Here is a 24,806-nt window from a genome sequence, read left to right as displayed (position 1 = left end):
CACATTCTAGACAGCACACTACGTTGCTTGATGGGCAGGTGAAACTCGAAGTTAGCTTGTGTGACTAATTCGACACTGTCATTAAAAAACTGTAGTAGTAGGCTCAATATGTTCCCATGTAGAGCACCTGGCGTGGCTACAAGGATCGGATGCTAGCTTCGCCTTTGCCCTTGGTTTTGCATGCAAAAGAATATGCGCAAAATTATTGTTGCGCCTGTCGGCTATCATGGTGTCTCGGGAAAAATCTTCTTTCAGGTTCCTCGTGAGTACTGGGTATTATTTACTGAGGATGTCCTTTATGTTTGGGAGTGTGTTTGAGGTTTTAGTAGTAAGAAGAGGCGTTGTTCGTGTCGCGATCCTATGGCGGGGCTTGAGGACCTCAGCTAGATCAAGTTTGGTTGCATCGGTGCAGGGTTTTCGAAGGGCACTGTTTGGGCGGTTCCTGTTTGATTGCGTTTACTTAAGGTCATCGCGTCTATGTAGTCTTGGTTTTTAACGCAAATGCTACGTAGTGGTATAGCTTGGCCTTTAAAGATGCCTTGTTTGTAATGTCTGGGATGGCGGCTCATACATTCGAGGTACTCTTGTTTGTCAAAAGGTTTCCTATACAGCGTTGACTTTAGTGTCCTCTTCTCAATAGATGTTGGTGTGTCCAGAAAATTTCTTCACTCCGTTGAATATTCTGATGTGAATTTTAATGTTGGGTGAAACGAATTTTGAAATGCTACACATTTATCCAGACTGTCTTGACCATGTCCCCATAGTTTGAATATGTCGTCCATGTACCGTAGGTATGGGTGGGGCTTGTCTGCCCAGCGCGATAGGAAATCTGTTTCTAGAATAGCCGTAAATATGTTCGTGTATGTCGGTGCAAAAGGCGTACCCATATTTGTCCCATGTATTTGTCTGTAGTAACGCTCCTGAAATTCTAATTGTTTAGGTTTTAGAAGTAATTCAAGGAGAAACAAGTAGACTTCAATACACTGTTCTACGTTGCGTTTAGACAGCGTTTCTTTGTTGAAGATAAACCATAGGGGATTAGAATGTGCGTGTACAGGACCGTGACGTCGAGTGTTGGAAGAATGATGTGTTGGGTCAATGTACCTTTAGTATTAATGTCCTCCGTAATTCTCAGTAGGTCTGCATATCTTGTATAAATAGCGGAAGTGTTTTGGGAAAGCCACTAAGTTAGTGGTTAATGAATATGCACATCCTTTCTGTTTGGTTGTTGTTTGATACTATCGGGCGCCCTGGGATATTAACAGTGTAAGGTTCAGTGGATGGAATATAAATTTTTAAAAGGTTGTAGAAGCGCCGGCTGTTTTGTTCCTTACTTTAAGAAAGTTGTACTTTGTGACGACGTTATAAATTCATCAGCCAAAACTGATTTCTGCCTGTTGGTAATTGTCGGTCTGTATGATGACGTCGGATCGTTATCTAGCTTACGGTATTGTTCTGGGTTGCATATCTGTCTTTAAGCCTCGTGCTCGTACTTTTCTTCTGGCCAAATAACTATACATCCATCCTTATCTGCTCTTCCATCCTTATCGTGGTGCTGTTTGTGTTGAGGTTGTCTCTTTCTACATTGACAATGAAGTGTGATGTCTACCAATCCAGTCGGAGAATATGTGATGTTCAGGTATTCAGGTACCCATTGAGGTATTCTACGTAAGGCGCGTGTGAGCCTGGTGGGAAGTGTTCCTTCAGGTATCTATACTGGCTGTCTGCAAGGACTGCTGAATGGGCAAAGAATAACAAGGGGCACTCACCCTGTTATATCATCGTTAGATGGCATGGCAATCGAAAATCAAGAATGGGGCTGACAGATGGAGTAGTGCACTGTTGTATAGAGGTATTAAGCGGGGATTGGTGCCTCAGAAAAACTGCGCAACGTTTTGATAGGAGGGCCTACCTTCTTCAAAGGCGGCCTCGTCATCGTCGGCATGTTAGTTTTTACGAATTAGTAGAGTGACATCACGTGCAGTTGTCTTTGTGTGCTGGCTGTACAGGGAGAGACTGCAAAGAAAATGAGCGCTGTCGCCTGAGGTCTGTAAGTGTGGTTTCTAAGACGAGGGGACGAGAGCGGTAGAATGGGAAGGATGGCAAGAAAAAGAAAAAAAAACACCAAGAGGGCAAAAATAAGAAAAACAAGAAAAATAATAGAGGATGTTGTGGGAGCGAGTGGTCAGGGAGCCCTAAGTGGTGTCCTTGGGGGCATGCGTTTATGGCTTTAGAAGAGCCGGTGAAACGGTCTGTGTGCGAGTAACAAAAAATACCCAAACAGACATCAGTTGAAAGAATGACTTGAACAGTGTAGCAGCAACGCCACGGGTAATTTCGAAGCAGATGAGATGGCGACAAGGAGTCTAGTGTGCTATGCATGGGGTAGCTGGAGGGCAGCGACTTGGTCTTTCAAAGGACATTCGCCTCAGTAGGACAACGTAGGCGTCGTCACCGTGGTATACAGAAGTAGCGACACCCTGTGTGGTCGAGGCGCCGAAAAAAGTATTCTGGCGTCTGGGAGGTTAGAATGTGTTCGTTAGGGCGTTTAAAAATATGAAGGAAGACGAAAACGGGGGCGGGGGACTAAGATCGCAATAACAACTGGGAAGGTGGCATGGGTAAAAGCAGGATGGGGCAATTGTATATGGTGAAAACAGTCCTGCAGTATTATATGCGTAATAATGTAGAAGACTATAATAAATGGAGTGGCAGGGGAGAGGCACGAAAAATTTGTAAATGGAGTAACAGATAAGGTTAGGGATTAAGGTTAGCTGGTGGCGTTATGTTTTTTGTTCCGTGGTTAATGATATGAGAATTTGAGTTTTAAGTTACAAATTTTAGTGATTCTACGTTGCCACGTACCAATATAACTTCCGTCGGGTGTAGGCATTTAAACTTCTGCATGATGTATGATTCCTTATTCTTCCTCTAGCTGGCTGAACGGAAATTTGTTTGAAGTGTACTGAGCCATGCTTTGTTGAATGCATGACCAGGTTCATTGAAGTGGCTGGCTAGGTTTTTAGGTAAAGTGCGTTTTGTATTTCCTTCGAATAGGTATTATTCTCTAACTACCTACATAATTAGCACACAATATAATCTTGGTGACCTAGGAGGACTGATGACTAAAGGTGCAGGTTCTCTACTCGTATAATGTAGCAGTTCTTTAAGAGTTTGGTTAATGTTTGGTGGGACACCATCTATTGCGTTTCCCCGAGGAAGAAGTATAAGCGAGGTTGGTGCTACCAACAAAATGTCGTTAACATAGATTTTTCAATTGCGACATCTCCTCGGTGGTCTGCAATATGTCAACCATTGCCTATCCCGCTGATACCGACAGAAACTTTCACACTGCCACTTATATGTCAAAGCGGACAATTTGTCACTTTATCGCCAGCATTTTTTTGTCTTCCACTAATACAAAGGTGCCAATACTTGTTCATCGAAATTCAAGAACTGGAAAATTTGAGCATACCCTATATCCTTCGTAAATATCCTTCCTATGTTTATGCTCTATATGAGTGAATGTTTCAGCATGAAAAATGCAGCTTACCTTTCTGCGTGCTGATTTCCATTACTGGACTTGCCCCTTGTCTTGCCGCTTCTATCAATAGTGCATAATACATAGTGCTGTGCCTGAAAGATACAATCATATTACAGCAACGTGTTGAAAGTGAATTTGTCTACAACAGAACATTTTGTTTTGTGAGAACAGATTGCAACCTTCAGTAAAAGAATTGTCAAGAACCTTTCTCGGAGTGACGGTCAACAGTAATGTCATACGCATTTATGCAATGCCGCTTCAAGCAATATTTTTTCAAGTACAGTTTATTTCAGATCTGTAGTGTTCATTTTGAGATTTTATGTACTTCGCGTATATGCGGTATACAGGGCCTCCGCAATAATCGCACTTTTCTATAGAACTCGTCCGCCAGGGTCGGCCATGACTATGGCTCCGTAACGACAGTATACGACGACGCAGTGAAACTAGAACAACATAGAAATGACGTCGATGGAACGAAAGAGATCGCATGATGCCGATAGCACAAAGAAGATTATATGGCCCTTAAGAAATCACTACGTTGATAGAACTACAACTCGAGGACGGCAGAGACATCAAGAAGCTCGAACGATGCTATAACCATGACGGCCGGGCGATGAGGTTATAACGGAGACACAAGAGAGATGGTTTCACCAGCACGCAATGACGACGATGGCATGAATTACAGGAAGTTTAGTTAAAATATATAATTGAAGACGGAATGAAGTCGATGCAATGGCGAATGTGCTATAACAACTACGGCATGATAACAATAGAATGGCGATACGGATTGAGTCACGGCAATCTCTAACGATGACAGCCTGAAGACAAAGGTGTGATGACAACCGAATGACGAGGCTGGAAATACGATTATTGTAATCAAACAGATGCAGAACAGCGATTCCGAAGAGTCAAAGAGGATAGCATGGCAAGGTCAGCATAATCTCGTTTGAATGACGGCAATATAATTACAATACAATGAGAAAGAAATAATGACGCAGATGGTACGATGAAGGCGACATGAGGACTACAGTGGGATGACAGTGGTATGACGATGGCGTGAAGAGAGAGAGAAGAATACAGGAAGGCAGGGATGTCAACCAGAGGACAGCTTAACCCCAGTGAGCTGACTGAGTTATAGTGACACGTATGAAAGGACCACGATGGAATCTGAATGATGATTTTTCAACACAGGAGCCAATACATGACGCGAACCTATCAGAAAAGTGCAATATAGACAATGCCATGACAACGGTAGCAGGATGACTTTGGCATGATGGGAAATGATCACGACGATGGCATGACGAGGACGGGATGACGAGAGTCTGATGGCGAAACTGAAGGGATGCTAATGCAGCGACAACGAAGGCATCACGACGACAGTATAAGTGGTGCATGATGACAGTATGGCGGCGATAGCGTGAAGTCGATGGAATGACTACCATCCTGTCACAAAGTTTGAATGACGACAGCGCTATGACTACAACGATGTCACCACCACGACCGCATACCTAATTGCACAATCTACAGGACAACTTGGGCCACTAGGTGCCTTTAAAAGGAATGACAATCATGGCACGGTAAGAATGACATGACGAAGCTGTAAGGATGGTGCTGGTAGGACAAGGCTAGCATTAGTACCGAGAGCACACACCTCGAAGCCCGAGCTGAAAGGCAACTTGGACCGCTTTGTCAGCGATAATGGCTCGATAGATAGATAGATAGATAGATAGATAGATAGATAGATAGATAGATAGATAGATAGATAGATAGATAGATAGATAGATAGATAGATAGATAGATAGATAGATAGATAGATAGAATAAATTACCGAAGCACGCTATGACTGCTAATCTCCTTAAAATACGAATTCATTTAGGAGGCTGGGAAGCCGGAACCGAAGCACTTGATTCATTAAGTTTCTCGGCAAATTTGCCCATTTCAGCGCTTAGAGTTACGATTGTTTAAGAACTACTATTAACTTCATATTGTGCCAAGTGAAAAAAATATATAGTTCTTTCTGGTTCCTAATTTACGAAGGCGGCTCCGCCTGAAATTGCACAGTGAAGCCAGACTAAGAAAACGAAGTTCCTGAAGAAGTGTTTGTGTGTGAGAAAAATTAGGGTATTTCTTGTATTGGCATCAAAGACAAACGATTTAGATTATTTGCGGTTATGGTGCCCAAAATTAGGGTCCCACAGCTAGTATAAAGAAACGACGCACCCCCATTTCACCCTTTGATAGTGAATTCAGTGAAGCTGGTTCGCAGGCTGGACAAGTACCACGACCGTAACTGATGTTAAACGACGTTACTCAAGCACGAGCGCCACAAGCGACGGACGTCAAGCGTGCATGCACGTGTACGGAACTACAGCATGCATCCTGATTCTCCTACGCCGTCCGCCAAGCGCAAGTGCCTTATAGAGGTAAATAAATGTGTAAAAGTAAATTGCGTCAGCAAATGCGTTAAATATGACTTGCACACAAGCTGTAGACATTATAGTTTCTGGCTGGAGTGCGCATAATAAAAAGAATTCTGTTACGCGGACAATGAAAGACAAAGCTCTTTTCCACCTGCCGTTTCCGGTCCAGGCTCATTCATCCTCACTCTTGGTTCACTTGGCCTGGCGCAAATGAATTGTTAAAAAAATTGAATATGCCACAGTAAAATGTGTGTAAAATTCCAAAAGTACGACTTCCACACAACCCAGAGACAAGATAGCATCGCAGTGTATTTGGAATATAGCAGAAATCATAATTCTATCACGCGGAATCTCAAACAAAATCGCCTTTCGAGCTGCCGTGGTGGTACTGTTGTTGGAAAGCGTTTACCATAAGGTATATTAGGGTCGCAGCATACAGTCCGACAGATGTGATGGGCACAGCGCCCACACATCCAGAAGAAATACATTGTGTACACGTGTTCGCCACGAGCGCGCACACGTGCACGTAAGTGCAGTAAGCATCCTCAATCTCGTAGACCCTCGACTTGGCGCAAGAAAACCTCAGCATCTAAGTAGAAAGGACCGCTCGCATGATGAATGTTTGCGGTTACGAGACTTTTTTGTTCCGTCTTAGGTTTTCTTAGGTTTTTATTTTCCGTTGAACTTCGAGAAGACGTGCCTTCGTCTGTATTTTACATAATTCAATTTTGGATAAGAGTCCGGCGAGATGGCCCCTCACAGTGCATAGATAACATTGCTTCTCTGCAGCCAATTTGTTCGACTTTACTTCAGGGTTTAGTTTGCCACAAACTGGAGTAGAGTATATCGAAGATTCTCAAAAGAGACAGTCCTTATCTCTAACATTTGACGAAGACTGCAGGACAGCTGTTGTTGGTAGGGCGGAGTGCAAGTTTCTTTTCTCCTTAATTAGTCTAGTGCATTTCTTTCGTTTCCAATCATGAACGCCATTTGTTTCTCAGCTTTCAAGTTCCACGCCAAGATGAGTCAAGAGTTCATGCAACTCCTCATCGGCTGTCGTTGTCGTTGTTCTCTTACGGTGGTCCAGAGCTTGAAGCGTCGATAGCAGACGGTGGTCTTTGACCTGGCTTCTTTTCGGTAATAGCCAATGGCAATGTCTTCTGGGAATGCATTGGACAGAATATGCGTCATCATAGTTGTGTAACTTGCAGATTGACGTTTTTTTCTTCGAGACCTCTGATATGGCACTGCGCATAATCCAATAGCGTTCGAAAATCGTAAACCTTTCTGAGGAAGCAACTGCTGGGTAGCGCGCCGAGACTGCATAGATGCTCTTGCACAATGCGACAGTTACGACCCAAAGGTCTCCTTACAATTTCAGTGGCGCCGTCGGAGCGCTCGCCTGTAGCGTGAAGACCAGAAATTCAAGCCGCTTCTGCACCGCTCAGAAGAGTCTGCAGGCGTTAAAATCATTCTTCTTTCCTCAACTTAGCATTTTCATGCTAAGGTGACTTCAGTTCCTCCCGAAAAGCACGCCAGTGACGAAGTTGTTCGTCGAATGTCTGCAACTGGAGAGTCGGAAGTTTGATTGATTTGTACGGCGCGCTGTCAGCTAGTGCCAGTGCTGAAGGCGCATCTCTGAATGGGGCAATCGTAGAACAATATTTTCACGAGGTAGTCGAGCGTCCTTTAGCTTCACCACCATATTTCGCGCGGCGTCTTGCTAAGTCAATACAGTTTCGAATTCTATGGCGAATTCGTCCTCAGGAATAGCGTGCTTTATCTGGGCGTTAAGCTTGTATAAGTCCGCAATATTTGCGTGTATTGCTTCAATCAAAGTTGAAATCTTTGGTATGCCCGTGCTTCCTATCGCGGCTTTCACTTCATTGATAAGACGCTTATCAATATGGCGCAGCGTCGTTCACTCTTCTTTCCTTTTGAGGACTTTGAAGTGCTTCATCTTGTGCTTCAATAATATGTGAGCTCGCAGATCTCACATCTGGATCCGCTTGCCCACGTACCTGGTGTCACATTTGTTGATGCAGCCCAATACTCCCATGGTACACGATTTGTGGCCGTCGCCACACGCGATGGAGTCCTACACCACGCCTGCAGCGTCACTACCGCCACTGCGGAGACGGCTGAAGAAGTGGCCATCGCCCTGGCCACTTTAGATCCCACCTGTCACACCATAGTGTGTGACTCTCGCTCAGCCGTTACTAACTTCAGCAAAGGCCGTATTTCTCCCCAAACTCTTCGCATCCTCTGCCAGGCACCACACTCTAAAGATAGCATAATCTCCCTAACATGGATCCCGGCCCATGCCGGCCCTGTCCACCCACACCTCCCCAATCTCAACGAGGTCACCCACTCCATTGCGCGAGGCCTAGTCAACAGCGCCGGAGTCACTGGAGATGAGTTGGGCACCAGGGACAGTCTGACAACTTATAACGATCTCGTTAAGGCATTTTACCTCAGTCGTCGAATCTTCCCCCCGCCTCACCCAAAGTTCAGCCGGGCGCAGGCTACCACCCTGCGTCGACTACAAACGAACACGTACCCTTCACCCGCCCGCCTCAACCTTATATTTCCTGACGTCTACACTACCCCCAACTGCCGGTGCTGTGGAATTCACCCGGCTACACTTCCGCATATGCTATGGGAGTGCCCAGCACAGTACACCCAGACTAACACCACGACTCTCTCGTCGAGGTTGCATGAGGCTCTGCGGAGCTCCGCCCTCGACGACCAAACCTGGGCGACCCAGCACGCCCGCGAGGCGGCGGCGAGGCAAGCCCTCGACGTCCCTTCGTGGGAGGCTTAGGCCCGGCCATCATAAAGTGCTGGTTCTACAATAAAAGTTTATTCCTCCTCCTCCTTGTGACGCTCAGTGAAATCGAACCTAGGTCTCCCAAGGCTTGCTCAATGAGAGTTTCTTTCTTTAGTTTCTTTTTTTTTTTGTTTCGCGCGGTCTTCTAGACAGTGCCACTAGATGGCGCAGTGTGTGCAGAAAGAAGCGCGAGAAAGGAACCCGGTTGTCGCACGACGAGTTTCTCGGCGTTCTCGTGTGCCGGCAAGCCATGCATTTTCTACGGCACGCATAGGCTTCGCGGCGGCGGCGCTGAATGTCACCAAGTTCTTGATGATGATGATATGTGGTGTTTAATGGCGCAAGGGCCAGGTGTGGCCAAAGAGCGCCATGACAAGTGGTGATGTTGACGATGTATTATGGAGATGTGACTTGGCTGTAAAGTGGCCTAAAAATAGTTGCTGTAAAGTGCATAAAATCTACGTGATATAAAATTATGGTGATGACTAATGACGAATACTATGAACATTAAAATCCATCGTAAATGAATGACATAGAATTGAAAATATATGAGATGGTAAAAATAGCTGGAGCACTGTTGCCTCGCCGGAGCCCTGTCACCAAGTTCTTAGGAAAGCGTTAAAAAAGAAGCCCGCAGTAGTGAACGCCCCATTGATAACTCATTTTGACGGTGGCAATAGATTGAGTCGCAATGCAGATTCAATAATAAACGCTTCACCGCCGACAATCAGCGTGTCATTGGCTCAACGAATTTTGTTGAAGTAATTGGCTCCCGAGAGGCGGAGAGCGCACAGTAGTGGAGAGGGTTTCGGTGGGATCGAGATAATTCAATTAAAATGCCTAAAATAGAGAAGGAAATGGTGCCGCTGTCTGCGATTGCCCCATTTCTTCTTGCTGAGTGGCGGTGGTTTGTTGAATATTGGTACGGCATGGAACGGAGAGTAATAATGCCACCTAGAACCAGTCCTTAACGAGGAAAGTTGGCTGAAGAAGATGGGATGCATTGTTCCTACTTAAAAGACTCCACAACAATTTAGTGCTACAAGATTTCTTTAATATCTAACAATAAATATATTCTCGCACGTAGTTCACACTACCGAGTGCAAGAGCAATTGACGCAGTTATCTTTCATTCATTCTGGAACTAGCTGTCTCTGTCAGGTACGAAAAAAATATTATTTTTAGGGGATAATAATGCATGTTTACATAGTACGTTTCACTGACGTCGTGAGCTTGCGCGGACCGGCGACCTCGCGTGACATAAAACAAAAGTACGTAGCAGTCCGCAAGAGTTCTTTTTCAATAACGGAGCGCTAATGGCATATATATGTAGAATAGAAAATAAGCTTTTTTTTTTTGGCCTAATCGGGCGTCGTCAATGTGTGCACATCATATCTGATACAAACTTGACGGACAACTCAAATGGATGCGGCCCGACAATTTTTGTTTAATGGTGGATTGTTAATGGCAGAAATTGAAACGAAAGAGATTGGAATAACTGCGCTGTGTCACCCTATACCTGTGATATTTTATAGAATCATTACCCTAGGCCGAGTGAAATGCAAAACAAACATGCCAATTGTAAAAAAGTCATAGAGTGCAAGGAAAAAAGCTTCTACGGAGGATCAACAAAATACATACCGCTATACAGTAGAAACGAAATAAAACACGAAAAACAAATAAAACTTACAACACATTTCCATGCTTAGATGCATTAGATACAGTACTGTTAAATACAGTACTCTTTGATACTGGACTCTCAGATGCTCTACTCCGAATCCTTTCAGAATGAACGTTCAAATGAGAAAGCGGGTGCGGAAGGAAATGTAATTGGAGGGGCTCTACTGAGCACTGCGATAAAATAGCTAGGCGTACTACAGCATATCGCTAATGCATATGAAATGCAGAGTACATCTGCACATTGGGACCACAACGAATGGATCACATGGTAATTCAGCACTCGTTTAGCTTTTTTTTTTCAAACAAGTTGAGAAGTCCCCAGAAGCATTCACACTCCCAAGAAAAGAAATCATTCGTGGATCATTGGCCACTTCTATATTTAGGAACAGCATCCAAGTTACGGCTATCTCCGTAACGCTTTAAATACACGCATTCATAATTTTGTACGTGCATATTCCCATAATTATCTAACAAGAGTTAAATTCAGAGTCCATCTCTGTATAAAGACCCGCTCTAGCTAATCAACTGACATTATAACACGCAATAAGTTTTTTGATAAGATCAACACTTGTTAGAGAGCCACTAACACTACCAAACGAAGAAAAAGCTGGCGCAACATGCGCAGTTTCTATACTCACCAAGTGCCGCATATCTCGTAATGTCGTGCATATGCGTACTCATCATGCCCTATGTTTCGTACTTCAGCATATACGCATTTGTGCTGGGGCAACTGATATGAACAATAACGAGTCCACATTTTCTGACCATGTGTATTTAATGCCTGAAAAATAACAAAAACACGTGTGTACTTAACAGCCGTAACCACGGATATGACTTCAACAGCGCTCCTTGAAACCACATTCTAGAACCGATCTGTTGTAAAGCATATGGGGATTTTAATTTTCTTCAGAATGGCATCCGATCCCGTACACCTTACATTATAGTATTACTTACCAGAAGAAAAGCGTTTACCAAAAGAATAACGGCTACGGTATTGGAATGAAGCGGTTCCAGCATTAGTCCGGAACAGATTATCAATGGCATTATATTGTCACGTGGTAGTGACGGTCAAGAATACAGTGCGAAAGCTGTGAATGGCGAAACACTCTTATTGGGTGAACCTGTGCCAAGAAAAAACAGGCCACTCTCAAAGCATAACGATACCGGCGATCACAGTCAGCGATTGTCAAATCCTGAAAAGCGGGTCCAGCGTGTAGGCATTTATACATCAGTAATCGAAGCTTCAAGAGTAATCGCTCGTGCCTGCGTGTATTCCAGAAAGTTCTTCATCATTCTCGTCGTACATGCATGAAATCAGATTACACAAGGCTCGATGAAGACAGACAGACGATAGAATTATCGATACCATTTGAGAAACTTCCGATACAGGCAGGCACGTCCTGAGATGTGCGACAGCATTTGTTAGGCGGTGAAACATGATCACCCGATAACGATAATCAACTGGACTTTTCTTTACCTCACTCTTAAAAAGCATGATCCTGCTGCCGCAAACAAACGAAAGTGATAAACAAAAACACCCACAGTGAAGAAAAATATAACGAAGTTCATCAACGTGCGTAAAATGACTTAAGACGCACCACGTGGACCACTTCAGATCGTGCACGGCGCCATTGCGATTGCGAAAGGCCGTCTGGCACGACCTCACAGTCCAGTGCGACATTGCGTCGGATGATGTCATAGGGTCCGAAATAGCGTCACAATTGTTTCTCACTGAGCCTATGGGCCTGATTCTGAAATGCTCCTAATCTTAGACCGTTTCCCTACCTTCCGCAAGGAGTCCTCCGTGCTACCTAAACGTTAGGCGCCCCTCGGAAGGCCGCCGCGAATTCGAAGAGCTTCCTTTCGCCTTCCCTGCGGAAGGAGCGCCCCACCAAAGAAAGTGTAACGTTAGAGGCTTCTGGTTTTGAGATTACTGACAAAAAATGCAAAATATTTGTAATGAATTGCCAAGGTAAAGTGCCGGGACTGTTAAAATTGCCTTCTATACCGAGGCATAAATTCTAGTTCTTTGATTAATAACGTAAAAAGAGTTCGAAACTGATGCATATGGAAGGAAAGAAAACTCAGTCTAACAACTATGGCAGCATATGAGTTCGGTTGGTCAGGCGTAGCTTTTTTTTTGCATGTGTTTTGTTTCGTATGCGTGTGTATTTGCTGTGAATATCCCTCGCCTTTTTAGGAAGACTTCTGCGTCGTCTCCACCGGGACTTTTGAAGGGTATACGAGCACAATCGATGCACACAGGGAATCCTCCGATTGCTTAGAACCTGGTCATGACTACCCTCGCGTCACTGGCGTTTGGCAGCCGAACGTACTTGGGATACAGACGTAGGCATATCACCTGTCAACTCCCAAATACATCGGTACAGAGAGGGTTGGGATACACACACAAGGTCGCCGACAACAGTTTTCATGGCCGCCGTTCCGTAAAAATGCAGTGCGATGAGGACCTTCAAGAGAGCAGGCAGCGGCTCTCCTCTGTTGTGAGTGTTACAATGCAGTTGCAGCTCTGCCAGTATGGCTGTAACAGCTCGCTTGGAAAAATGTGACCGGGCTAGAAAGTCCACTTTGTCGTAATTTTCCAGTGGATTCTGCCTGTCAATCAGACGCCGAGCTGGAGTCAAAGGAGGAGGCTTCTACACAGTCCCGTGAAGAAGTTCATTTGCTCGTCGAAGAGACATTGCATAGCATTCGAAGCTATCGTCTTCGGATGCATACCGCAAGGCCGTCATTCTCGCCGCTCGCTTTTCACAAAATCAAAGTAAAAAGATATGCCAGAAAACGCAGTCCGCGTAACCAAACTGCACATCAATACACGGCGGCTGGCTACCGCGGCCTTTCTCTATGCCATGGCCTACGCACTGCACCTATTCTAGCCGAGCGTATCGAGTACAAACTCGTGTGGAGTTCTAACAAACTCAGTTAGAGGATCATGGTTAGGAAGCATGAAGGTAGCATTCCGGCTCCCTAAGTACGGGGAAGCACCAAGGAGGCCCTAACTTAGTACCCCTTACTAAGGTACGTTCCAGAATTGACGACAAGTCGCCTTACAGCGTGTGAGACATCCTTAGTAAGGAAAGGAGTGTTTCAGAACCCGGGCCTTAGTCGGCGCATCGGGGTCCAAACACAAACATGGTCGCCGGGCTAATATTGCACGTAACATCGTCGAAGATTTTAGTGTCCACTGTCGGTCCTCTGCTGGTTCTTGATGCGCAGGTGAATAAGCTGACGGGCATCTTCGCCGGGATTGAGATAAGCGGCGGCATCATTTTCTTCGTCGGTGATGTGCGGTAGCATAGCATCGAGAGTTGTCATCGTGTTCCTTCCATAAAACAGCCCGACCGGCTTGATCTGTGTAATATATCGCACTGGCATGTTGTCAGCGAAGGTTACGTACGGCAGGATGGCTTTCCACGTCTTCTGTTCGAAGCCGACATCCATTGCTAGCATGTCGGCGAGAGACTTGTTCCGGCGCTCCAGAAGACCATTTAGTCAGCGGGTGGTAGCGCGTGGTAGATAGTTCTCCTGTGGCGTATCTGGCTGTATTGCAGAATGGCTGCGGCGACCTCTCTTGTACACGCCGTTCCTGTGTCGGTGATGAGGGCTTCTCCGGCAGCATGTCGCATCAGGATGTTCTCAACAAAGAATTTAGCCACTACTGTTACCCTTCGGCAGAGCTTTCGCTTCAGCGAAACGGGTGAGGTAGTCCGTCGCCATGACAATGCACTTCTTTCGATATGTTGACATCGGAAAGCGTCCCAGCAAATCCATCCCGATCTGCTGAATAGGCTGGCAAGTTGGCTCAATCGGGTGTAATAATCCCGCTGGTCTCACTGGCGCTGTCTTCTGTCGTTGGCAGTCACGGCAAGCCTTGACGTAACTGGCGACGTCGGCGGTCAGGCACGGCCAGCAATACTTCTCGTGTATTCTTGCAGGTGTACGGGCAAACTCGATGTGCTGGCTGTGTGATCGTCGTGGAGGGCGTGCAGGACTTCGTACCGCAGTGTTGCAGGTATAATGACGAGGTAGTTTGCACGGAATGCGGAAAAGTTCACCAGGACGTGATTTCCAAGTACTCAGCAAGGTTTCTTAGCTCAGGGTCCGCTCACTTATGCATGTAAAGTCAACTGTACTTATTGTTGCTAAATAGACGTCGTCGTCTTGGTCACCTTTGGGCGGAGGATCCACGGGAGCACGACACAGCCAGTCGACATCGCAGTGTTTTCGTCCGGACTTGTTTATTACAGTGATGTCATATTCTTGCAGCCTGCGGCCTTACCATACCAGGCAACCTGAAGTGTCCTTTAAGGTCGCTAGCGAACACAAGGCATGACGGTCGCTTGCCACTTTGAACAGTCTGCTGTATAGATAAGATCGAAATCTGGCTATAGTCCATGTGATGGCTAGGCATTCCTTTTCGGTTGTGGAATAATTGTCTTCCGCTTTCGACAGCGACCGGCTAGCGCAACCTATCACCCGTTTAAGTCAATTTTTTTCGGGACTAGGCAGGAACGGAGGCGTAGGCGTCTGGCATCAGTGTGGATTTTCGTATCGGCGTTTTCGTCTAAGTGCGCAAGTACCAGCGGCAAATGCATGCGTCGTTTGAATTCTTGAAATGCTTTGGCCTGCGCCGTTTTCCATCAGAACTCGACATAACATTTAGTTCGATGTTCCCGCGGCGCAGCGATGCGTGAGAAGTCCTTCACAAAGCGTCTGTTGTTGGTGCACATGCCCGGGAATCTACGCTCTGCTTTCTGGTCGAAGGGCTCCTAGAACATTGTGATGGCAACAATCTTTTGTGGGTCGGGGCGTACTCCAGACTTCAAGAATACCGTAGCAAAACTGTAAATGGCAAAACACTCTTTAATCTGCGAACCTACGCCCGTAAAAACAGGCTACTCTCAAAGTACAACGATAGCCGCGAATACAGTCAGCGATTGCCGAAATCTGATCAACGGATCGAGCGCGTCAGCTTTTATACATCAGTCATCGAGGGTTCCAGAGTAATCGCTAGTGCTCGTGTGCAGTCCAGAATGCTCTACACCGCTCACGTCCCACATCCATGAAACCTGATTACACAAGGTTCGGTCAGAACAGACAGAGGATAGAACCACCTGAAACATTCGAGAAACTTCCGATAGACGCAGACGTGTTCTGCGTTGTGTCATTTGTTAGGTCAGGCAGGGAGATCTATAGCGGCTCCACAGCCACCGTAGTCCTCCATAAAGAAAGTAACAAAATCCCAATAAAGAAAGGTGTCAGGCAGGGAGATACGATCTCTGAATGCTATTCACAGCGTGTTTACAGGAGGTATTCAGAGACTTGGATTGAGAAGAATTGGGGATAAGAGTTAATGGAGAATACCTTAGTAACTTGCGACTCGCTGATCGTGTTGCCTTACTTAGTAACTCAGGTGGTCAACTGCAATGCATGCTCACTGACCTGGAGAGGCAAAGGAGAAGGGTGGGTCTAAAAATTAATCTGCAGAAAACTAAAGTGATGTATAACAGTCTCGGTAGAGAACAGGAGTTTACGACAGGTAACGAGGCACCGGAAGTGGTAAGGGAATACATCTACTTAGGACAGGTAGTGACTGCAGGCCCGCATCATGAGTCTGAAATTATCAGAAAAATAAGAATGGGCTGGGGTGCGTTTGGCAGGCATTCTCAGATAATAAACAGCAGATTGCCATTATCCCTCAAGGGAAAAGTGTATACCAGCTCTGTCTTACCAGTACTCACGTACAGGGTAGTAACCTGGAGGCTTAGGAAAGGGTTCTACCTAAATTGAGGACGACGCAACGAGCTATGGAAAGAAGAATGATAGGTGTAACGTTAAGGGATAAGAACAAAAACAGATTGCATAAGGGAACAAACGCGGGTTAACGACATCTTAGTTGGGCATGGGCCGGACATGTAATGAGGAGGGAAGATAACCAATGGTCATTAAGGGTTACAGACTGGATTCCAAGGAAAGGGAAGCGTAGCAGGGGGCGGCAGAAAGTTAAGTGGGCGGATGAGATTAAGAAGTTTGCAGGGACAACATGGCCACAATTAGTACATGACCGGGGTAGTTGGAGAAGTATGGGAGAGGCCCTTGCCCTGCAGGCCTCTCCCATATTCTGCCTGTCCTAAGAAAGAGCTGCGGTGGCAGAAAACCTTCAGCGCGGACTAGCATAATGACGGACGCATAATGAGGCGTTTCAGCACTATCATTAAGTTCCTGTGACTTGGGGAACTAGCTTGCGGCCAAACGCATCGTCGTTCAGCCTGCTTAACAATGGAAGTAATGACTCACATATAAACAAACACCTGCATTGTGGATTGAATGCATTCTGATTTTTTTTATATTTACGGCATGTGCTGTCGATTTCCATAAGTTCGTTGGTCACATATTAAGTCGCATCAAGTGATCCGCGGGCGCCTTCGAGCAAGATGGAGCACGTGACAGCTTCGGCCAAGAAAAGCAAGCCAGACGTCATATCCGGGTCCATGATATTGACAGCTGCTGTAAGGCATCGCATATGCTTTAGAGAGCACACGCACAAAAGGCTTTGCTGCGTAAATCCTGCTATTTCCAGGGTGTGGTCAAGTCCTCAGAATGCCCCGCCGCGGTGGCTCAGTGGTTAGTGTGTTCGGGTATACTGAACCGGGATACCCAAGTTCCATACCGCAGGAGGTGCCACGTTTCAATGGAGGCAAAATGCAAGAACGCCCTTGTGCTGCGCCACGTTTCAATGGAGGCAAAGTGCAAGAACGCCCTTGGGCTGCGCGATGCAAGTACAGATTAAAGAGCGCCGTGCGATTGAAACTATTCGCAGCCCCTCAGGAGCTTCTACATAGGCAGAGTGCCTTTTCGGCGTTAAACACCATAAACCAAACCAAAGCAGTCCTGAGAAGGTTGCCACAATACATGTATTTAATGGGATCGTGGCACTGAACAAAGTAATCGCTCAATTGTACGCGGAAACTGTACAAAACATGCCGCATTAAGTGCGCTTTCCCGCAACGCGTACGCGTCGTGATCCGGCGCTACGAGGTTGCAGAGAGTTAGGTGGCGTTTCACAGCTTCAGAAGACGACGCGAAGTCCCGCCTACATGCTCCTGTGCGCCTGAGCCGCTTAGCTTGGATGCGTGGTCGCGTCGTGTGCGCTGGCTCTCCTCGGAGTACGACCACGCTACACCATGTTCGTACTAAGAGTGGACGACCCTGTACACTTTAAGAGGCCTGTGCGCTGCGAGATAAGTAAACGACGCTATAAAGTTGAGTGGTACACTGCTTCGTCCTTTAGGTCAACAGCGGAGGCTGCCGCGAGGGCAGAATAAGTGTTCCAAGGATAAACTCTCCAAGTTAAACCAATGCAAATTAAACGGCAGTATGCTTAAACACCACTGTCTTGTTATTAGTCTATATTAGTTTAGTCTTTAGAGATAGAAAGCTGACATCAACTTGAAGCGAACTCCCCCAAGGATTCATGTCGGTTGCAATCGACGCGAGTGCTTTCCTATGCAGGCCTACATAAACTATTCTAAAGTTTATTTTCCCGCCAGTGCAAAAAGAATGACATCACTTTCTCACCGGATATTGTGCCACATCTGCTTTATTGTTTGTTCGGCCGGAAGTGTGTCCTTCACATGCACCTGGCGCTAAGCCCCATGAGCTGCTGATGAACCACCATGTTTTGAACGTATGGGTTTCCATGGAAGCTTCGCTAACAGGTATATTTACCTTGGGCATTGTGTGCAGCGCAAGGAAATTGTTCATGACAAGGTAGCGTTGTGTTGGATTGCAATGTTTTGTTGTCATGCTCGCTAATAGAGCACCCAGGACTCAATAGAGGCGTACAAGACACTAATGATATCCCTCCTCAAATACGGCCCATGCCGATAATGCAGGGCGCGCCGCCAGTGAGGTGTTTGGCGCAAAACAACGTCGAACGCATCAATGAGGTGAAGGCCCATAATCACGAAGGAGCGATAACGCTGCGTAGTTTCCGCAGTAGGTCACAGGTTTGCCAGCCACCAAGGGGCCTAGATGACAGCACTGCAGACGTACCGGTAGAAAAAAATGTATCAAATCTCGTAGGTGGCACTGCGTCATCTCGCTGACTACTTCAGTTGTAGCCAAAGCATCGGCCTCAGAGTAGATTAAGAAAAGTGGCGTTGAAGCCAGGAAAGCAAGGAGTTATTAAGACAGCAACGACCCCGTTACGGGTTAATTAAACATTGTCTTCATGAAAACTGACATAAAGAATGCTGGCTTTTCCGTAATCCAGAGTAGATGTAAGCATGAAATGGCTATCGCCAAACCAGACTTGTTGGAGTACTTACGAATATTACTCACAACCAGATCACAACAATCGGCGGCGCCGGGCACTGCCTGCCTGGTAACGCAGTGTGACTCCATATCACGAGGAAGACGGTGAAAAATCCGCTCCACGGAGCTCAGGAACCACTGGCTTTGAAATCAGCACAGGCAACCCTGTCTGAGCGCCAGCAGATGACACTCAGGTGTCTGGTGCACTGTACTTGCCTTTAGTGTTGGAATAGTGCGGCCATATCACCCGCATACACGCCATGTCGTAAAACAAAGCGCCGCGTATACATATTGTGACGTAGCAATGCCCACAATATACCTAAATATATGCGGAAATTTTCGCCCACGGACAACGCCGCCGATACAGACACCAGAATTTCTTTGCCACAGGGCTCTTAACGTAAAAAGTCTGCGATAAACTCTATATTTTAAAGTGATCTCAAATGTCATGCTGCTTGAACGTCGAGAAAGTTAGTAATTGAACGCTGTCCTGCTAAATAAAAGAAACAAGTATTATCACTGTGTTTGCCAGTACTCAAAATATATTCAACTTACCGCAGTGCAGCATAACCGTAATAGCACACAAATAAAACAAAAATAAGCATAATGGAGTAGGGTCGTCTGAAATAAATATATTCATACAGTAATATGTAGAACTATGATGAACAAGCAATTCCGGAAGAACCCATATAACGATAAGTGTCTAGTGTAATGCGTTACCGTTTAGGTAGCGTAGACACAACACTTATTGCGGAAGGCAGGTTTATTTATAATCTGAGGGGGTCTATTTGAGATACCTTTTTCCGGCATCCGCCCAAGTTTCTGTCGCTTGGGCTTGCCAAAGTTGGCAATGAGATTGACGGCATGCTGATGAATATATGAGGACAACGCAGCGACAGCGATTTAATGACGAGGAAACGTGGATGGAAACATGGAGGCGCTGTAGCGATGACATGGGAATAATGGGATAAGGACGAATATAATATAACGACTGATTAGGAAAACTGTGTGATGATGACGGTGCGATGAAAACAGCATGAAGAGGGTTGTACGACGAAGTTATATTTACAACGTTGGAAGGACCACGACGTTGCAACGGTGACGGCATGAAAACAAATGTATCAGGAGGACGGTATGATAACGGCACATGCCGATGAATACATAAAAACGGTATGAGGACAAGGAATAACGGCGCGGGTATGACAACGATTACGTGACCAGGGCTGTGGGACGACGACTCGCGACGACGGCATGACAATAAACGCGCAACGGCAATTCGATGATCAAGCTGGCGTGACGGTGATAGAATAACCACGACGGTATGACATCATATGTGTGATGAATGTGTGACGACAATGACGCAAGGGGAATGGTACGATGAGGATTAGACGACGAGGGTGGGGATACGACGATGGAGCGCATACGACGCTATCACGACGATGGTATGAAAACCTTTGCAAAATCACGACTGTACCACGATCATGGCGTGACAACGATGGTATAACAAAAGTCGGATAACGGAGCTGGCCTGACGATGATGCAACGACGCCGACATCGTCAACCACGAGTACATACCTATTAACCCGAGCTATTCGACATCTTGGTTGACTGGGTCTTCGTGAAAGACGTAACAGCGATTGCCTCACGAGAGTCGGATGACGAAGCGGCAATTACGACAATGGAAAGACCATGATGGCATCACAACGCCATATGCTAAGAAATTCATGATGAATAATTGGTGACGGTGACCTAGCGACCACTGCCTGGTAAGGAGCGCATCACGTGGCTGGAACGACGACGATGTAACCACGAGCAAATACCTAGTACCCAAGCTATTATATAACTTGGTTCACTTTACCAGTGGGAAAGACGGATGACAACATGAGAAGAGTCATGTGATGAATCTGAAATGATTATACACGGAATGACGGCATAATTAATGGTCTGTTCAATAGGATTTGTTTCGCCCGAAGGCCTAAGCACTGACAGCGGTGGGAAGGTTTAGTGCAGCGCTTGAACACGTCGGGCGGCGTTCGAAGAGTAGCCACGTCCGATTAACGTGGACGCGACATACGGCAGTGTGCCGAAATTTTGGGTAGTCTTAAAGCCTTTAACCAGACGTGGACGGCCGATAATGTAATCGCATAGGTCCCACTACACTGTCCATAACAACCTCGCAGGCCATACCTATAAAATTACACGAATTTAATGTTTTTTGAATGATGGGGCTTTGTAAGTTTATTATTTAGTAATCCGATAACATTTAGCATAAAGGTCATGCGCTGCATCTGGTATGTTTATTTACAGTATGATAGTTTTTGCGGTCTATTATTATCGAAAATTCTGAAGAGTAATTAATACAAGAAAATAAGACCTGGTTTGAGTAACTTTTGCAGTTGAATTCACAAGGCGTCATACTATCCTCACTCTTCAATATAGGAATCCATAAATTAGCCCTAGTTCTTGATTAGGTTCAAGACCATGGGCTCGCCATATATGCAAACGACATCACGCTATGGGCACACAACGCCTTTCTCACTGAAGGCGATTGGGAAAGCGGAACACTTTTCTCCAGAGGCCGGAATGAAATGCGCAACGAAAAAATTGCGATATATACGAGTGAAAATCGCATACTCGAGGAGAACTGAACAACCACAATAGGTTGTTTTTGAAATAAAATTGCTATGCGCTTGTCGCGTCAACCGATTGCGTGTGCGATATATCTTCGAACAATGGTTCACCTGTTGCGCAGGGCCATGACCTGTTCACACCTGCTTCAAATACAACTCGTTTGTAATAGCTCTCATCTAGGCCAAATACTTCTAGTGAAGATAGTTTTCTCTTTTCGAATGCTCGTAGTATTGATAACAAGTGGGATGACCTTTATGATCTAATTGACACCTTTAGTACTGATGCCGTCGTACTTATGGACACGCGGTTATCGTCCAAAGTGCGCGATAGCGAAATATTTGACTGTAAAAAGTGTTCAAGTTTTGCAGTTTTAATCGTGACTCTTTATCAGGAAGAGGCGTTCTGATAACTGATTCCGATCACATTCTTTCTTATCATGTCCCTACTGAGTCACCTTTAGAACTATCTGCGCATACGTGCGCAATAACTACTGCGATATAATTGCTTGCGTTTGCTATCGGCCACTCAACGCGGGCCATAAAATTTCTTCTGATTTGCATGATGCTTTCAATGTTATTATCGCTAGGTTCCTTGACGCACCCATTTTTATTTTCGGTGAATTCAATTTCCCTAACATTGATTGGTCTGGTCCTTTTGTGTTCTCAAAAACTCCTCAAGTGAAAGGGCCGCCTTCGTGAAATTATGCAGTAATTTGAACTTCACTCAATTAGGTACTACTCCAGCGAGAACTGCTTCGTCCAACGCTAACATATATGACCTTATTTTAACAGCTCGTGATCTCGTCCATTAACTTTACTTTTTTATCAAGACGAAGCGACCGCTGTGCTATTACCTTTTCAATTAAAGCAACTGTTAAACGCCCTGTCAGTGAACCAAAATCGATCAGACATTATAAGAAGCCCGATTTTTCAGTTGATAACAGTGAGCTAGCAGCCTTTTTTGAAAGCTGCATGCCCTGCTTTGATGAGTGCACTGTCGAGTAAAACTTGTCAATCTTCAGAAACAATTTCACTGTCTAACAAGCAAATACACACGTCTATTGGCCATCGGTCGCAAGCGAAGGTTACCTTGGCTTACTGTTTCCCTAAAGCGCCGCCAACATTGCAAAAAACACCCTTTCCGCAAAATGATGCTCAGGAATTATCACGGTGATTGGTCAATATATCAACACCTCGCCAAAAAATATAAGCATACAATAGAAAACACCAAGCACACTTTTTTGGCACTACTCCACCTGCTTTGTAAAAGACAACCCTAAAAATTTCTGGAGTGTTGTTCTGGGTGCATGCGAAAACGTATGGTGAATAACTGACGACAGTGGCGTTGCCGTTTCTGGTTCGCAATGTTTTATGTATTCAACGAACTATTTACTAAAGCATTTTGAAGTGACGGTGCTGAGTGCTTGCTAGAATTTTGTGATGCGAACTTTCCTGCAATTTTATTAAGTTTTGGCTGGTTACCTAGATGATTTCACTTTGTTCTCGCAGCGATGCCAGGGTGTTCTCATTTCGTTCTCGCCCCTTTCTTGTCCCATTCTTGTCTTTAGTGTCCAGATAGCGACTCTAGATTTCGGCTCAACGTCTCTTCAAGGCCGTCAGCGACAAGAGCTAAAAGCATTTCATGCTTAAAAACTGGGAGGACGCGTAAGCTTCGTCTTTAGAAGTGGAACGCAATAGCATTCACAGATCCCTGACCGCTTGTCACGCTTCCTGGCGATTGATGGTTATGCAACCGTCATTTTTATTCCCAAACGCTGGCGGCGAACGCTATGCACAAAGTCAAGCTTTCTGGCACAAACGCGGCTTCTTGCGTAGGCAGATCCCGAAGGTTGTGGATACGCGCACCCGAAAATTACATTTTCAAGTTTGTCTTATTGCTTTGCACTTTGAATATTTAAGTCTGAGATGATTCCACCTAAAAGGGCTTGGGGTGCCGGTGTTTCCCTCATGATATATTTTTCTTGAGCTGTCATTCTCAAAATTCTGAGGAATAGGCTTGTCAAAAAGGTGTAAACAGTTTGAGTGTTAGAATAGTGCGTATGGTGAATAACTGACGACAGTGGCGTCGCCGTTTCTGGTTCGCAATGTTTTATGTATTCAACGAACTATTTACTAAAGCATTTTGAAGTGACGGTGCTGAGTGCTTGCCAGAATTTTGTGATGCGAACTTTCCTGCAATGCTGCCTGTAGTAATTGATCACGATGGTGTCGTTGGCCTTATTAACAATTTAAATGTTTCGTGATCATGAGGCGTTGATGGCGTAAACTCCAAATTTTTGAAAGCTAACATGGCTTACTCCTCCTTTTGTTGTGCGAACTTTTCTCTGAAACTTTAAATTCTGGTGTGTTGCCTTGTTATTGGAAAGTGCGCAAAATGGTGCGATTATCATTCTGCGCTATATTATAGGTCAATGCCATTTACCCGTGTCCTTTACAAGATCTTTTAACATGTCATTTATTCTTACCTGGTTAACTTTCATGAACATAATTATTTTTTCCCATCTCGTCACCATGGTTTCAGGAAGATATTTTCCTCTGAAACGCAATTAGTTTCATTCACTAACGAACTCTTAGCAGCTCTAGTCTTGGGATCTTATGTTGAGTGTGTATTCTTAAATTTCGCTAAGCCTTTTGACCTTCTCGGCCATGAACTACTTCATCTCAAGCTGAGGAAACTAAATCTTGACCCTAACATTCTTGCTTGGATAAAAAAAAAAACTTCGTTAAACTGACTGCAATTTGTAACTGCTAATGCGTACGATTCTTCTCTCTGTTCCGCCCTTTCATCAATGATCCGAGGTTCTGTCTTTGGGTTCCTCTTTTCCTTTTTTACTATAATGATTTACCTGATTGTATTAACTTTTCTATTAGACTTTTTGTAGACGACTGTGTTGTCCATCGCGTGGATTTCCTCGCATACTGACACATCACTACTACAGACCTACCTTAACAATATTTCTTATTGGGCTTAACACATGGAAAATGAAACTCAAAGCGACGGACTGACAACCGATGAAAATTACGCGTAAACTTTAGAGGAACCTTTGTAAGTATAAGGTAAATGGTTCCCCTCTCGAAGACGATACTACTTACATATACATATCGGTTCACATGAATTACAAGCTGTCTTGGCAGCCACGCATTAATTATGTCAATGTCAATTGTCAGTAATGTTTACCGCATGCTTGGGTACCTGTGCCGTAACTTTTCAATTGCCCTTCCTTCCCAAAACTCCTTCTTTATAAGACTTTCGTTTTTTCCAAACTAGAATATGAATCAGCTGTGTGAAATCCATTTACTGAAAGTCTTATTAGTCACTTTGAAGCTGTACAGAATCGAAGTGCA

General features: G+C 45.2%; 1 long non-coding RNA gene across 2 annotated transcripts in view; it reads right to left on the bottom strand.

Annotated features, from left to right (window-relative positions):
• LOC129385765 (uncharacterized) overlaps positions 1-24,806 on the bottom strand; it is a 67,532-nt gene that overhangs the window by 38,593 nt on the left and 4,133 nt on the right. The window contains exons 1-2 of one of the 2 annotated variants that reach the window (XR_011895428.1): positions 11,112-11,272; positions 3,554-3,636 (exon numbers count right to left, since the gene is read on the bottom strand). This is a non-coding gene — a long non-coding RNA (uncharacterized lncRNA). Of the gene's footprint in view, positions 1-3,553; positions 3,637-11,111; positions 11,273-24,806 lie in introns of those variants that run through there. The other variant, XR_008613319.2, reaches the window with a different exon arrangement.

Source organism: Dermacentor andersoni, chromosome 7 (assembly GCF_023375885.2).
Source record: "Dermacentor andersoni chromosome 7, qqDerAnde1_hic_scaffold, whole genome shotgun sequence".
In the NCBI taxonomy this organism is placed as follows: domain Eukaryota; kingdom Metazoa; phylum Arthropoda; class Arachnida; order Ixodida; family Ixodidae; genus Dermacentor; species Dermacentor andersoni.
This window is presented reverse-complemented; position numbering and strand designations above follow the sequence as displayed.